General features: G+C 34.2%; 1 protein-coding gene across 3 annotated transcripts in view; it reads left to right on the forward strand.

The window, feature by feature from the left end:
* Nucleotides 1–5,501, forward strand: part of LIN52 (lin-52 DREAM MuvB core complex component) — a 113,978-nt gene that overhangs the window by 26,947 nt on the left and 81,530 nt on the right. The gene's annotated exons all lie outside the window — the stretch shown is intronic.

Consider the following 5,501-nt stretch of genomic DNA (forward strand, 5'->3'; position numbering starts at 1 on the left):
TTCACTTTCACTTTCTCTTGGTCGATGGGCATCTTAATTGTTTTAGAAATAAGTAAAAGCTGTTTGTATAGGTTAGTGTTACTAATAGGATGAAAACAATGCTTTTGCCTAGTTTAGTCACATTACTTAGGTAACAAGTAATGTTTTAGTTATTTGTTTTCTCAGGGAAATGCATGTGTGAAGTAAGATATCCGTAACTTCATAAATGGGTTTTTGGGGTCTCTATAACCTTTGGCAGATCATTACACCTCTCAATTGAGTAGATTACTTTGCATAGTTTTATTGCATAGTAGTGCTTTTCCATTTAGTTAGCTACCTAGAGCTATGAAGGAAACTGTTATGTTCTTTGTATATGGTAGACATCCAAATCTTTGTTAACTGGAAAAAAATAATCAACAGTTTAAACTTGAATAATGTCAATTGGCCCAAAATATTTGATGTTGATGCATCTATTTTGTTGTTGTTTTTCAGTCACTAAGTTGTGTCTGACTCTTTGCAGACCCATGGATTTGCAGTATGTCAGACTTTCCTGTCCTTCACTATCTCTCAGAGTTTGCTCAGATTCATGTCCATTGAATTGATGATGTTATCTAATCATCTCATCCTCTGCTGCCCGCCCCCTTTTCCTTTTGTCTTCAATCTTTCCTAGCATCAGAGTCTTTTCCAATGAGTCAGCTCTTCACGTCAGGTGGCCAGAGTATTGGAGTTTCAGCTTTAGCATCAGTCCTTCCAATGAATATTCAGGGTTGATTTCCTTTAGGATTGACTGGTTTGATCTCCTTGCGGTCCAAGGGACTCTCAACAGTCTTCTCCAACACCACAGTTCAAAAGCATTCATTCTTTAGCGCTCAGCCTTCTTTATGGTCGAGCTCTCACGTCTGTACCTGACTACTGGAAGAACCATAGCTTTGACTATGAACCTTTGTCAGCAAAGTGATGTCTCTGCTTTTTGATACACTGTCTAGGTTTGTCATAACTTTCCTTCCAAGGAGCAAGCACTTTTAATTTCATGGCTGCAATCACTATTCACAGTGATTTTGGAGCCCAGGAAATTAATTGATGCATCTATTAATTAATAGCAAAGTTTTGATTGTATCTGCATCAGGGTTAAGTCTTCCTGTGAGTGAAGATTGCATTTTACATGTAGATGGAGAACTGTGGGATCTCTAATTAAGAGGGAAGTACTCTTGCCTGGAAAGTCCCACGAGCGGAGGAGCCTGGTAGGCTGCAGTCCATGGGGTCGCTAAGAGTCGGATACGACTGAGCGACTTCACTTTCACTTTTCACTTTCATGCACTGGAGAAGGAAATGGCAACCCAGTCCAGTGTTCTTGCCTGGAGAATCCCAAGGACTGGGGAGCCTGGTTGGCTGCTGTCTATGGGGTCTCACAGAGTCGGACACGACTAAAGCGACTTAGCAGCAGCATACTGCCAAATTGTCTTCCAGAAAAGTATTTACTACCCCTACCCCCTTGCTAACACCAAATATCATTTTTTAAAAATCATTGCCAACTTTATAGGCAGAATATTAATACCTTGTGTTAATGTTTATTTTTCTTCACTTGTGATAATGAACTTTTTCATGTTTCTTGACCCTCTCCATTAACAAGCACTAGAAATTGCAGAAAATGTAAATTTAAATTATTTTAACATGAAAAATTAAGTTAGCAAATTTGATTCAAAAGCACTTTATGGGCAGTATTGTAATCTGCATTTTTCAAATACCAAATGAAACTTGTCTTTGTTTTCTGCATTACCATACCATCTCGCTGTAGTCATTAGCATTTCATCCTATTTAGGTAGTAATACAGTATAAAATCCAGAAATCCCACTTTGAAGGGATCAGAGATATTCCTCATAATTAGAAATTGTCAATTTAGCCTTAAGTATTTTGTTTTCAAAAATGTATTATGATAATGGGGAAAAATACATGCCATTATTTCTCATTTTTCCCTTGGTTAACAAATTAGGATACACAAAGCCTCAAATTACCTTTAAGGCTTATAAGCATTCATATCTTTTTTCCATTAGTCGAGTTATTTCATAAACCCAACTTTGCCTCTGCAGTGGTTTTACACACAAAGAGGATTTTACCATAAAATGCTTGTGGTGTTTTATTCTCTTCTGACTTTGGGGTGGGGCAGGGAAAGATAGAGGTAAGCAGGCAGGGCTTAAATTAATTTTTTTGAGGTTGGTTTCAAAGTAGTATTCTGCATAGTTCTACAAAATGTGTGATAGGTAAAGGGATGTACGTAGTCAAAGAATTTAAAGTTTAGTAGTGAATAACCAAGTACAGTAGATACTGTATTCTATATTTGTATAGTAGATGACAATGTAGCTAGTAAAAATCATGTTAAAGCAATAAAGAGCATTTAAGGACAGAAAAATGCTCATTATATGTAAAGATAATCGCAAGGGAAAATGCAAGTGAAAAATTGCAGGACACAATGTCAGCAGTTTTTTTCCTTCTTGTTTTAAGAGCATGGGTATAGACATGACTGGAAGGAAAAATACTAGGATTTTTTTTTTTTAGTTTTTATCTTTTAAATTATGAAAGTATGATAACACATTACGGGAGACTTGGAAAATACAGAACAAAGTTACATTAGTTCCCACTATATATTACAGTTATTTTTTAAGTAGATAAATTAAGATTTTTGTTTGGAATTTTAATATCAAACTCTCAAAATTAATAGAATGAATATACAGAGAAGCAGAAGAATATAGTAAACCTGGAAAGCACTGTGAACCAATTCAACATAATTAAGATTTATACAATTTTCACACAACAGTAGGATACAAATTCTATTCAAGTTCCCATAGACTGTAAACTAAAAGGCACTGAATATATCCAGAAACATAAAACAAGATGCAAAAATTTCATAGTCTAAAGGTATTGAAACCATACAGAGTCTGTTCTCTTACCACTGTGGATTATGTTAGAAATCAATATCAAAAGATATTTGAAAATAAGTCACATATTTTTTAGTATAATGTGACATTTACTGAGTGATGTCTTCAACTTAGCCATCAAAAGTCTCAATAAAGTTAGACTGAAAAAAAAAACCCACAGGGTGATTGCAGAGAAGAAAGCATTTAAATGAGAAATTAATACTAGTATGTTTTGATGGCTGTCTTGAGTGATTTTTTTTTAAAGTTTTTTCTGAAATTTCTAAATCATCAACAGTGACCACATTCTGTTCTGAGTAGGGAAAAGCTATCTTAAAAAATAAAGAAAAATTATATGCCATTCTAGAAACAAAATTATAGTTTCTTGAAAGATCTGTGTTCTTAATTTCCTATACGGTTAAAATTTTAAACTCTTTTCCATTAAAGAAAAGTTATTTGCTTTCTAAATAAAAATTACTAGATCCATTAACAAAAATTGATCATTTTAAGCAAGTGATGAATAGCAAAATGAAAGTTAATGATATTAATACTTCATTTCCCATTCTTACCACAGTCTTCCAGAAGTAGAAGTTGGGTAACAAAAGGAGTGGGAAGCTCTTGAGTCAGTGGCAAGAAATGATTCAGTTTGTGAAAGAGGCATATTTTCATAAGCAAACATTGGCCAAGATTTTGTTCAGCTTTGTTTTCAGCCTTTCTTTGTAGCTGAAGAACTGAACTCAAGTCATAAGCTACTCAATAGGAGCAAAGCACCATGTAGAATGTCTATTAGTCTTAAATGGAATTGCAGCTGTTTGAGAAGTAAAATGGTCCTGATAATTTTTTTCCCCCTTTGGCTTGGAATACTGTATATGGTTTTGTTATGACAAAGAGGAGAGAAAGACTGAATAATTGCAGTTATTAGGTATGCATGCAAGTTGAGTTTCTTTCCAGGCTTTGGGTATAAGAATAACTGTTTCTGCTCCTGGGGAAGTAAACTGACATTTCCTGATATTTTTGTTTGACTCTATTTCATTTTTGATTCTCTAGAGATTTCAACAAAATGAAGAGTGTTTTTTTGTTGTTGTTTTAATGTAATATCAGTTCCTTTTCTTTTTTTCTAAATTCTCAACACTGTTTTGTGTTGGAAATATGATCTGGTAGGATGGTGATATTACATGAGAATTTATAGGTGATGATAGAGTGCTTTGCTGTGGGAAGTCTAGAAAAATAATGACATGTGGTGTCTAGAAGTCTTAATCTCTAACCATTAAGTCTAAATTAAAAGCTTGGCCAAGCTACCAATGTTTGGTGTACCTGAAAAAGACTTGAGAAATAGGAAAAAGAATGGTATTTTTAAAGGAAGAACTGTTATATTTGATTGACTCTGTTGTAGGAGAATACATTTAAAATTGGTTGGATAATAGTGAAGAAATCCTTTGAGAGAATAGTTGAATTTGACAGGTTAAAGTTTTGGATACTGAATACAAAAAGAACTAAAATGAAACTTTAGAATCAGGATATAAAAATATTCCACTGTTCTATCATTTTTTGTTCTTGAATACATTTTTAAAAATGGAAAGTGTACATGAAGAAAAGTACACAGATTATGTACAGCTCAATGAATTTTCATAAAACAGCACTCCCATATAACTGTGACCTTGAACAGATAAAAAAATAGAACCTTTCCAATATATAATACCTCCTTCATGCCCCTCTCAGTCACTACCTGCCCTTGGCTCAAAGTCAAGCACTGTTATGACTTATAATATAAAAGAATTTTGCTTGTTTTTGAACTTTAAGTGGAATTGCCAACTATATATTCTTTTGTGGCTGGCTTCTTTTGCTCAACATTTTGATTATGACATTCATGCATGTCATTGTCTTTAGCAGTCATTTGCTGTTTTTGAATTTTAGTTTGGCAATATTTTCCTTTTGTGTTAATGCTGCCCCTGTCATTTTAATTTAGGTTGTAATAATGTCTCAGCTGTAGTATTTTAGAAATAAATAGTAAATTACTTCTGTAACTTGGGGTGGTTGATTTCTTCTCCCACTTCTCCATGGAAATATCAGAATATCATTATTGGTATTGAATGAAAAAATTCACATTGAGACAATGAAGGTATGTTTTCCTCAACTCACTGATTTCCTGATTTGATGTGTAACTTCCCTGACACCCTTGTTGAGTGATGCATTTTTATGTATATTACCATTTGTCATTTGCAGATCCTTGGAAACTACTTTCCTAGAAAAGCCAAAGCACTTTTTACCCCCCCACTGTGTGGCATCTGGGCTCTTAGTTCCCCTACCAGGGAATGAGCCTGTGCCCCCTGCCTTGGAAGCACGAAGTCTTAACTACTAGACCACTAAGAGGCCTGTTGAAGCATCTTTAACTGTTTTCTTTGTTGACTAACTTGGGCATTACATGAGGAAATTGAAAAAAGAACTTGCATGATGAACTAATAACACAGTTGATACATATTTTGATACATATTGATACACATGCACAATTGATACATATTTTAGAAAAGGAATAGAAAGAATAAGGAAGATTTTAGTTTACTATTCAGTTCAGTTCAGTAGCTAAGTTGTGTCTGACTCTTTGCGACCCCACAG

This window comes from Bos javanicus, chromosome 10 (genome assembly GCF_032452875.1).
Source record: "Bos javanicus breed banteng chromosome 10, ARS-OSU_banteng_1.0, whole genome shotgun sequence".
Lineage (NCBI taxonomy): Eukaryota > Metazoa > Chordata > Mammalia > Artiodactyla > Bovidae > Bos > Bos javanicus.